This window comes from Danio rerio, chromosome 21, assembly GCF_052040795.2.
Source record: "Danio rerio strain M-AB ecotype USA chromosome 21, GRCz13ab, whole genome shotgun sequence".
NCBI lineage: Eukaryota > Metazoa > Chordata > Actinopteri > Cypriniformes > Danionidae > Danio > Danio rerio.
In genome coordinates this window covers 21,431,295-21,443,426 of record NC_141041.1, presented here as the reverse complement: position 1 = coordinate 21,443,426, position 12,132 = coordinate 21,431,295, and the positions used below count along the sequence as shown (strand labels likewise).

The 12,132-nt window shown below is 37.4% G+C and overlaps 1 protein-coding gene across 2 annotated transcripts in view; it reads right to left on the bottom strand.

Moving 5' to 3' along the window:
- si:dkey-247m21.3 overlaps positions 1–12,132 on the bottom strand; it is a 101,610-nt gene that overhangs the window by 72,117 nt on the left and 17,361 nt on the right. Inside the window, exons 2-3 of one of the 2 annotated variants that reach the window (XM_087301129.1) lie at positions 6,424–6,562; positions 2,894–3,214 (exon numbers count right to left, since the gene is read on the bottom strand). The gene's annotated coding sequence lies outside the window, so the exon portion shown is untranslated. Of the gene's footprint in view, positions 1–2,893; positions 3,241–6,423; positions 6,563–12,132 lie in introns of both variants that reach the window. The other variant, XM_087301128.1, reaches the window with a different exon arrangement.

Below are 12,132 nucleotides of genomic sequence, written 5' to 3'. Positions count from 1 at the left end.
CAAATTTCTCTCACGAGTGCGATTCGCGCCTGCTGTTCTGGCGTAAAATCCACCAGAAGCCGCTGTTTACAGACTGACTGAGTGACTGAGTGACAAGCCACCCACCCCCTTCTGATATTGTTTTAAAAAGCACTGATTGACCCACTTCAATAAATCCAACTGACAGTGTTTTCAAAAGCAATCCAGAAATAGAAAAGCCGTCTGATATTTATCACGTCAAGTCCTCTCTGCGTCTCAAGTCTGCGGACATGCACTGCGAGCCACTGGACAAACTTCTGGCTACATAATTTTGGATCTCCAAACTTTATATAGGGCTACATTTTCAGAATGAGCCCCCGTGGCATAATTTTGACTTAGTATAGACTATTACACAATAAATTTGGTCACAACTTCAACTATTTAATCTCATAATTGATTTTAAAGTCATAATTTTAAGTTAGCAAATCCTTATTTGATGTAAAAGTCATAATTTCAAATTTTATCTCATAACTGACTTGTGCCATTTTTGTATCTCATAATTTAGACACATCATCTCATAATTTTGACTTTTACATCAAAATTGTAACTTTTTATGGCAAGTTTTGTTTTTTACTTTAACTTTTGTTCCCCCCCGCATGGTGCTGGAAGGGCCTCCGCTGCGTAAAACATATACTTGTCGGTTCGTTTCACTGTAGCAAGTCCTGATAAATAAGGGACTAAGCTGTGGAAAATTAATGAATATGAATTAAAAATCATAATAATTTTTACTTTTAATCTCATAACTAGGCCCACATGGAATCTGTGCACGCAGAATTCCACAGATTTTTAGCCCATCATAGATTCTGTTTATTTACTTGTGTAAATGTGTGTACATTCATATTTATTCAGTTTTTTTTATTAATTTCGGTAATATTTTTGACATATGAAAAGATTTACATTATTTATTCACAATACAGTTTGTAAAGTCATATTTTCTGTCTTTTAGATATATTACTGTATATAAAAGACTTGCTTTGTTTACCAAATAAAGTGGATCTAATTGGATCATTCATTCATTTTCTTGTCGGCTTAGTCCCTTTATTAATCTGGGGTCGCCACATCGAAATGAACCGACAACTTTTTCAGCACGTTTGAAAAAGGGATGCCCTTCCAGCCGCAACCTATCTCTGGGAAACATCCACAAACACTCATTCACACACACTCATACACTATGGACAATTTTAGCCTACCCAATTCACCTGTACCGCATGTCTTTGTGTAACCCCACCGGTCCTACACCGCCCAACCCACTCCGAGCTGGGATCGAACCGGCGACCTTCCGCATGGGAGTCGGTTGCTCTAACAAGGAGGCTAAAGACCATGGCCTCTAGCGTCAGTCGCTAGAGCACCTTTAGAGGTCAGAGGAGTGAGGTTTACCTGCACAGCACACACTAGCTAGCCTCCGTAACACTTGGACAGTGGGCAGGGCCGGAGCAAGCTGAACTGTCGCTCTAGGCAAAGGACGGTCACGCCGCCCTGAAACCTAAAGTGAAATCGGGGGGGGGGGGGGGGGGGGGGTGGTCTATTCTGCCGCCTTAGACGTGGCTATAACTGAGGCGTGGGTGGCGAGGGTAGTTTGGGGGGCCGCCCTCTCTATTCTGCCGCCCTAGACGCGGATATAACTGAGGCGCAGGTGGCGAGGGTAGTTTAGGGGACGCCTTCCTCTCTATTATGCCGCGCTAGACGCTGATATAACTGAGGCGCGGGTGGCGCGGGTAGTTGTGGGGACGCCGCTCTCTATATTCTGCCACCCTAGACGCGGATATAATTGTGGGCGCGGGTGGCGAGGATAGTTTCGGGGACGCCGCCCTCTTTATTCTGCCACCCTAGGCGGCCACATAGGTCACCTCTATGGAAGCGCCGGTCCTGGGCGAGGGTAGTTTCGGGGACGCCGCTCTCTATATTCTGCCACCCTAGACGCAGATGAGGGCGCGGGTGGCGAGGGTAGTTACGGGGACGCCGCCCTCTTTATTCTGCCACCCTAGGCGGCCACATAGGTCGCCTCTATGGAAGCGCCGGTCCTGGGCGAGGGTAGTTTCGGGGACGCCGCTCTCTATATTCTGCCACCCTAGACGCGGATTAGGGTGTGGGTGGCGAGGGTAGTTTCAGGGATGCCGCCCTCTTTTTCTGCTGCCCTAGGCGGCCGCCTATGTCGCCTCTATGGAAGCGCCGGCCCTGACTGTGGGGGAAACCAGAGCACCCGCACGTAGGGAGAACATGCAAACTCCACACAGAAACACCAACTGAGCCGAGGATCGAACCAGAGACCCAGCAGCCTTACTGCTGTGAGGCAACAACACTACCTACTGCACCACTGCCTCGCCCATCTAATTGGATTTGCATTGTAAACATTAAATACAAGTTTAAAGGTATTACTTTTTATTTAATACATTAAGGTTTTAGTTATGATACTCCCAAAATCATTCTGCATAAATCTGCAGATTTTTACCAAAATTATGCGCAGAAATAACAAAAAATGTCTGCAGATTCTGGCTCTACTCAACTTTGACTTGTGTCTGTCCTAAATTTGACATTATATCTCATAATGTATGCTGTTTATCTAATTTTTTAAAATTTTACCACAATTTCAACTTTTTATTAAGTCAATTCAAAAAACTTTCTCATAATGACATTTTCATCTCATATTTTTGACTTACTTGTCATAAATTTAACTTTGATCTCCTAATTTAAACTTTTAGATCACAATTTCAACTTAGTATGTTATCATTTCCATTTTTATCTCATTATGACTTTTAAAGTTTTAAATAAGCCATAGTTTATATGACACCGTTAACTTTTTTATTTGGTGGAAGTTCACACGCTTATATCCTAGTGTTCCCATGACAAAAAATAAAACACACACACACACATATACCTTTGAGTCAGCCTCGTCCCCCTCAGTACAAATCAGCAAGTGTGTCTGTGAGCACAGCCTGTGTGACAGTAAGGCGCCCCACAGCAGACACTGCCAGGGGCTTGTTTGAGGACAGGAGGGTGACAGGCTCCCCTGAGGTATGACCTGGCAAACCACACGTCATCCTTCTTCTCGACTCTCTGCCCATCCAGTGCTGACCTCATCAGCATCTGACTTGTCGTCTCAGCTCTAATCATGGCTGGCATGGCTTCATATTAACTGACAGTGTGTAGTTGGGCTATGGACTGGTGTCTACATGTAGATCAAAATAACAGTGTGACGCTGACCAAAACAACCAGTGGTTGCACCTCCGTTCATTCGTCCAGCCAGAGAAATAGAGAGAGAAAAGAGTTTGTTAATGTCATAATGATAGCTGCGTAAGTGGTAATAACAGTACATAATCAGTTTACATCTACTACTGTGCAGATTTTAAAGAGATAGCATTCATATTGTTTCTAATTTGCTCACTCATTGAAACTTAAAGTACTTCTGGAATACCATACATTAATAAAGTAAACATTTTTAGAATGCTTTCACTGAAAAAAAAAACTCAAGAAAAATAAAGTTGCAATAATTTTTCTAAAAATTGGAATACATTTGCTAAAAAAAACAGATATTAAAGATTTTTTTAATTTTTTAGAATAAAAAAGTATCAAAATGAATTTACTTTGTGATTAAAATAAGAAAAATATATATGTCAGTGGGGTAAGAAAGTATATTTAAATAAACTTATTTTTAAGAAACAATTCAATTTAATTAAATTCATGCTTATTTTTGTAACGGTTTTATAATGTAGTTGTGTCAAAGCAGCTTAACATTGAAGTTCTACTAAATTGAAAACGTGTCAGTCCAGATTTCAGAGTTGAAGTTCAGTTTAGTTCAGTTCAGTGTGGTTTGAAAATCCATCGATTCACAGCTCTATAAGTCCCAAACTAAGCATGCCAGTGGTGAGGAATAAAAGGCGCCGGAGGCTAGAGAAATCAAGACTTTAATCTTAAATTAGTTTCTCATGCAAATGTGTTTTGGTGTCAAAATGTATTTAAATTTGAACTGGAACAAGGACAAGACATTTTTTTAAAGTGTTAATAGCAGGGGTGCCCAAACGTTGTCTTATGAAGGGCCAAAATCCAAACTTGATTGAGGGTGGTGGCTGAAGCTAAATATACCAAACTGTATTACATTAAAATTGCCATGGTAATTTTCAAATGTTATCATATCTGTTTAGATGCAAAACCCTCTAAATCCATCAGACCTCTTTTCTTGTAAATGAATATTTTCTATCAGGCTCCTGTAATTAGGTTCAGAAGTTTCATTTTATAGATAATGAAAAGGTTTTTAGCTGGGTAATTTATTTTTATTTTTTTCAAAAATGTCACTTTAGACAGTTCTTTGCTTTATAACAAAGTAGATTTTGATTTGTGTAAAAAACTAGCTAAATTCACCTGGGTTTTTTTTTTAAACCTCTAAATCCACCTATTGGGACAAGACAGTGTAATTTGTTGAAAAATCAATTAGAAATTATTTGACCAAACATAAAACACATTACACAAACCACCTAAACTTTAAAATACTGAAATCTGTCAAGTAAGTGGCGGTTCATTGCACTGTGGTGACCCCTGATAAGCAGAAGAAAAATGTATAAATAAAATCTGTCAAGTAAGTGCATTAATCAATAACATTAAAATTCACATTAATAAAATCTTAACAATCTGTTGTCATTTTTTATATTTAGAACTTTGTAATACAAGTAGAACAATGTAAACATTGTAAACTAAGCTTAACCCAGTGTAAAACATTGTGAAATACCAATTTCTGTGCATTGCCCATGAATGACAAGCTTGACAAACGTCTAGGTCAGGGGTGCTCAACCCTGTTCTTGGAGATCTATCTTCCTGCAAATTTCAGCTCCAACCCTGATCAAACACACCTGTCTTTAATTATCAAGTACTGTTCAGGTCCTAATTTATTAGTTCAAGTGTGTTTGATTAGGGTTGGAGCTGAAATCTGCAGGAAGGTAGATCTCCAGGAGCAGGGTTGAGCACCCCTGGTCTGGGTAATATAAAGAAATAGAAATAATGTATAGTTTTATAGATTGTATTTCTCTTTTAAAATAGCTTTTATTAGCAAATAAAACCCAGGGTAGACCTACTGAACAAAACGGGGACGTCTCTCATACACTAGCTGTCAGTGTCAGAAAACATTAATTGCGCCTTCCGATTGCTTCTTGGGACATAACGGCTTTCGCTTTCAAAGACGTGGTGTTTAGAGGTTTTGCAAACAAACTGTTGTGCTTAAGCTGAGATTTAGATGGTTTGAAGAAAAAACTTTTGTTGAACGTGTACTACCGTACGTGCCTAAATCATTTGCTCAATATTATTAGCTCTGCTTTTGAATTCTGAACTCTTGAAATATACTTTACATTGTATAAATATTTCTTACAATAAAACCATAAACGATCTCGTTTATAAAACAAAGAATATACTTTTTGTTTAACAAAAAATGTGTTTTAGGATTTAATGACCCTGTAAAAATCTGATTAAATCACATTTAATTAAAACATTAAATTTCAGTTTTGCTTTTTTTTTTTTTTTTTGTAGCTCAGTGATTAAAAAACAAACAAAAGGTTATGTAAAAGTGATTCGCTCCAACTTTTCTTATCATTTGTCCATCTCTTCTCTGATTGGTTGGTGGGCCACATCAAAGGTTACCATGGGCCAAGTTTGGCCCGCGGGCCCTAGTTTGGGCATCTTTTGGGTAATAGTAATTGTTTTTTAGTCACTTTTGATGCTTGAAACCTTTCAACAAATAGTTTCAAGTTCAGCTGCATTTAGCTTGTTTTCTAAAGTTACTAATGTAATTTGTAAAAAAGGAATTGAATATTGCATAAATATTGCATCTCTGAATAAAGGATGATTTCCACATGCATTGTGTTATCTTGATTGAGATGAAAGACTTTGGCTCAGGTATTTCAACATCACTAAACTAACATTTAAAATGGTGTGCATTTATTGGTCCACTGGTTAGTCCAGCTATCAAATCACATAATCTGTTGTGGCTAATTGTCTTAGATTTTTTGTTGCATCTTAAAAAGATGAACTTGTGTTTTCAGTGTAGTTCATTGCCTTCTCATTATATAAAGAAAACAACTATCTTTGACATTTTATGCACATATTTAAGACAAAAAAATCAAATTAAAGTATAAAACTAAATGAAAAGTAATGAAAAACAATCAAACAAATTTAACAAATGATCAAAATTATTGTTAAAAAGTAATTACTTTTTTGTGATTTAATTTGTAGTCTTTAATTGACTACAGTTTCAAATAATCTACCAAAGATTTATTTAACATTTATTTGAACAATTGTTCTATAAAATAATGCAAAAATATATTAATGGGAAAACAAACAAATGTGCTATTTCATTAAAGAGAAGCTAATGCTTGATAAAGAACGATGATTTCCTTCAGATGTGTTTTAAGATTGCTTTCAGACTCAAAGTGCATGTGGTGTTTGTGAAAGCTCATTGATGCAGTCTGTTGCTGCAGGGCATGCTGGGACAGTGAATGGAGGTCATGATGAGCGGGAAGGCAGTCCCCGTTTCAGCAACACGTACTGTTACAGATTCATCTGCCTGGCAATGACAGATCAGAGACAACATTTCATGAGCGAGAGAGAGAGAGAGAACAGCCCCATGGGTGAATAGACTTGTAACTGTCTGCTGATAAAGACAAAGATAGTAAATGCTGGCTTTCATATAAATATATTTATATATAATTTCGGTTGGTGGCATATACAATGACGCTGACTTACGGTATTTGTTTTCTTTCACTTTTAACGACAAGCCACTGAATAATTCGAAAATTAATGCACGCCTAGCTTCACGTTGAGTCCGTTATACTTTAGGTGTGCATTATTTTTGACACCAAAGTCAATTATTCTTCTTATACTATGGTTATCTCACCTAATGACACTATTTCAAGACATTCACCAGATTTTGTCCTGATTTCGGTAACACTTTAGTTTAAGCCACTATTCAAGCTATTCAATTCTGGCTTATTACCTGCCTAATATTAAGATATTATCAGTATATTAGTGGTTATGTATAAGTACAGTCTTATTTTACATTTCTAAACCTACCCAATGCACCCACTTCGAATGTTATCACTCGATTGAATGGCCATTATCAGTGGTTATATGCTGATAGATATGGGCCAGCAGGGGCCTTCTGCACATACTGGTAGGTTCAGAAGACTGGTATCATCCATCAACATGGTTAATTAGCTATACTAATAGAGAAGACTCCAGATCTGTTTTGACATTACTGTGACGGTTGGGTTTGGGGTTGGGTAAACATTTATTTATATAGCTGATTAACTGTGTGGATGGATGATAACAGCCCATACTGGCCCATATGTATCAGCTGATAAGGACTGATAACACCTATTCAATCAGTGATAACATTCGAATCGGCTTCCAAATACCTAAACACAACTACTAATAATAAGCAGCTAATTAACAGTTAAAGCAAAAAGTCTAAGTTAATGGTTTGTTAGTAGCATAAATTTTGACCAACAAAAGTGTTACCCTAATTTCTTACGCATCTCATTAAAAGTTTTCTGTTTTGTTTTGAAATTATTCAGTTTAGTGATTCTAATGCAAGCCTCAAGACCTGCCTAGAACTGTATTTATTTATTTAATTGCGCACCCTATGATAAGTTCACATGTGCAGAATCACATCACTCGCTGTATAACTTCAGAAAAAGATGCAATTAAGGTGAATTCCAAGCATTCACTGCAAATGTGTCACAGAGTCTGCATCATTCATGCAGGAAAATTGTCTCTATTCACACATTTGCATTGACTTTGTATGTAAACTACTCACACAACTTTCATCCACATTTGGTGTAAACCCAGCATTGGAATGTTCACAAGCCAAGCTTAAGCTGAGATTTAGATGGTTTGAAGAAAAAACTTTTGTTGAACGTGTACTACCGTACGTGCCTAAATCATTTGCTCAATATTATTAGCTCTGCTTTTGAATTCTGAACTCTTGAAATATACTTTACATTGTATAAATATTTCTTACAATAAAACCATAAACGATCTCGTTTATAAAACAAAGAATATACTTTTTGATCAGAATCAAGCATTCAACAGCTCTATGGTAAAACTAACATAAATAGATATATATGAAGAAGGCAAATTGTTAAAAATTAAGCACATTTAATTGGATTATATTTCACTTTAAAAACTATTTCAGCATATTTTTATGTTCATGGTTCTTTGATGGCCACATTACAAACAGGCAAACAAATAAAATATCCCCAGTTATTATAATTTAATATGTTACCAACTGCAATTTACATTGTGGAATTTGTATTCATAATTTCTAAGGAACATATCCATTTATTGACTTCATCACCTTAATTCTGTTTCCTAATTTAAAGTACAATCCAGCATCCTGCAAGCTCCCACGATTCAAATTGAGTGTAAATTTAGAATCAGATTTACAATTTTAGAGGCCTGCCAAACTGCAGCACCAGATCTTCAGAGAAATGGCCACTTAAGGCAGGAAATGTGTTGCTTTTAAACTTCCGGAAGTGTCTGAACAGAGCAGTTAAGTCTTGGGTCCCTCAGGTACTGCCTCTGCGATAAAAGCCATAAGTGGTTTGAAGCTTTTTGAGATGCACTGCATTTAGAGTGGCTGAGCGCTTCCAGGATGAGCCTCAGCTTTTTTCTTTCAGCCACAGCAGATAATGCTTTTCATAAATACATTTATTCATTAGGTATCTCTCACTTGCTTTCTTTTCTGGTCATCTGGTCTTAGTTATGGATAGCTGCTGAATAGGGCACTTGACTAACCCCAGGTGTCATGAAATCATACCTGTGTGGTTATTCTCCAAAGCAAGTATAGTCATCCTAGATATACTGTATAAAGTTCTGCTTGATATTTTCTGTCAAAATTTAGCTTGAATTTTTTTGTGACAACTTATTGATGTTATGTGATATTTAACATGTTGTATACAATCACCGGCCACTTTATTAGGTACACCTTACTATTACCGGGTTGGACCCATTTGCCCTCAGAACTGTCTTAATCCTTCGTGGCATAGATTCAACAAGGTACTGGAAATAATCCTTAGAGATTTTGGTCTATGTTGACTTGATAGCATCACAAAGTTGCTGCAGATTTGTCGGCTGCACATCCACATCTCCTGTTTCACCACATCCCAAAGATGCTCTATTGGATTGACTCATTGTCATGTTCAAGAAACCAGTCTGAGATGATTCACGCTTTAAGACATGGCATGTTATCCTGCTGGAAGTGGCCATCAGAAGATGAGTACACTGTGGTCATAGAGAGGATGGACATGGTCAGCAACAATACTCAGGTAGGTTGTGGCTCAATTGGTACTTATGGGCCCAAAGTGTTCCAAGAAAATGTCCCCCATACCATTACACCACCACCAGCAGCCTGAACTGTTGATACAAGGCAAGATGGATGCTTTCATGTTGTTGATGCCAAATTCTCATGGACCTTTCTAGAACCTGTCCCCCTCTATATATATATATATGTTTTCTGTCCTTTTTGTGTTGAATTACTTAATTTTATATCCCTCTTCATAGTATTGTCATTTAAAAAATGTAATTTAAACAACAAGGCGAGGCAGTGGCGCAGTGGCGGAGTGGGTAGCACGTTCGCCTTACAGCAAGAAGGTCGCTGGGTCGTTGGTTCGAACCTCAGCTCAGTTGGTGTTTCTGTGTGGAGTTTGCATGTTCTCCCTGCCTTCGCGTGGGTTTCCTCTGGGTGCTCCGGTTTTCCCCACAGTCCAAAGACATGTGGTACAGGTGAATTGGGTAAGCTAAATTGTCTGTAGTGTATGAGTGTGTGTGTGTGAATGTTTCCCAGATGTGTTGCGGCTGGAAGGGCATCCGCTGCGTAAAAAAACTTGCTGGATAAGTTGGCGGTTCATTCTGCTGTGGCGACCCCGGATTAATAAAGGGACTAAGCTGACAAGAAAATGAATGAATGAATTTAAACAACAATATTGAACAAGAAATTTACTAGCTGATTTAACAAGACATAATTTTGTTAAAGTAAAGCTTTAGTGTTACATTGAGTAAATTAGAATCATTTTAATTAGAATAACACAATACAAACATTTTGTGTCAATTAGTTGCAAAGAAGTTAGACTGACATATTGAAACCATGTTTTATCTACAAATGTGCTTTGTGTTCATACAACATGTTCAAAGCAGTTCAGGTTTACTTGATTGGATTGGATGCATAAAGGGTGCCACGATTAAATCATGTTCATTCAACATTTTTTTTTTTTTTTTTGAGTGTACTGTTGTGTCAAATAAAGACAAAATAAAAAAATAAACTCAACAGGTATGTGAAGTGAAGCATAAATAAATTATGACAGAAATTTCAGTTTGGCATGAACTAACCCTTTAAGTCCCAAGTTTAAACTCAGTGCAACTAGCAGATAATATAGAGCTGTGTTGAAAAAAACGAAAAGAATTGCAGATAACAAGGTAAACTATAACAGATGCAGCACATATTCATCCATCCCTATGGAGATGATCTACATTTTTTACTGTGGAGTTAATAAGCATCTAGCCTTTTTGAAAAGAAACATTTTAATGTGACAGTTTAGAGGCATTTTATGACATCAATGTGAGGGGAAATGTTTTATTAATGTTAGGAAAAGCTGATTGAGGTGACACGGTGGCTCAGTGGTTAGCACTGTTGCCTTAGAGCAAGAAGGGCTTTCGGTCCCAGCTGGATCAGTAGGCATCTCTGTGTGGAGTTTGCATGTTCGCCCAGTGTTGGCGTGGGTTTCCTACGGATGCTCTGATTTCCCCCACAGTGCAATGACATGCGAGATAGGTGAATTGAATAAACTACATTGACCATAGTGTATGTGTGTGAATGAGGGTGTATAGATGTTCCATACTGGGTTGCAGCTGGAAGGGCATTCCTCTGCATAAAACATATGCTGGATAAGTTGGTGGTTCATTCCGCTGTGGCGACCCTTGATGAATAAAGGGACTAAGCCAAAGGAAAATTAATGAATGAATAAAAGTCGATACCTTGCAAAGCTAAAAATCCTTTAAATATTTTAAATGTGAAATATTTTTAATTATACAGTTAAAGTCAAAAGTTTACATGCCAAAAAAATTATTATGTTAAAAAAGTTAAAGAATAATGCATTTAGCATCCCTGTCATTTTGTGTATGATAAACATGTGTGCAATATAATTTTTACAATATGGAATGCAAAATTTTAAAGCTTAATATCTCAAACCCCTTCAGAATGCAGATAAAGGTGTTTGCTGGATTTACTAAATGAGTCTGTTTTCTTTATCCGTGGCTGATCTAGAAACCTCGGTATGACCTTGATTTTGAAGGTCTGAGTACTGATTTTCTTTTCACAAAAAGTGGTAAAGCAAGGAAAAACAGGAAATGATATTCAGCATCCTCACTGTGAGCAGCGTTTGCTCTACTGTCTGAAGATAACATCCAAATATTTGATGATTCACTCCGTCATTTACGTACTTCTCTCTAAGATTACGAGCTCTGGCAGAAAGAGGCGGAGGAGAATCACGTGACACTTTAAATCATACAGAGGTTGGTGACTCACCCATACTGGACACCAGCTTTTTTTTCCTTACCTCTGTGTAGCAAAGATTGCATTCAGACTGCAGATTGATTAGACAAGTGTGCATTGCTAATTCTGTGTTCATTACTGTAAATTGCAAGAATGAATCATCAGATACTATCAGGAATGTTGACATTAGCAAATTAAAAGGAGTAGCTCATTTCCAGAATACTAATTTCCTGGTAATTTGCTCACCCACTTGTCATCCAAGATGCTCATGTCAACGAATGATTTTTCTCCATATATTAGACTTCCATGGTGCTCAGTGGTTCGAATTTCCAATTTCAATGCAATTTCAATTTAAATGCTGTAATTTGCAATGTACATATAGTGTCACCAGATGTATAGAGGACAGTAAAGAGAGTTGGGTGAGCAGATAAAGGCAAAAACAGATTCGGCCTGACCAGTGTATTCGGCATTGAGCTCCACTGTGGTAAAAATGGGATTGTTTATGTTTTTATTTCAATAAGTTAATCTGTAGACAATTAAAAAAAAATCTTAACGCCTAATAATAATTACCTTAAAAATAGTTACTT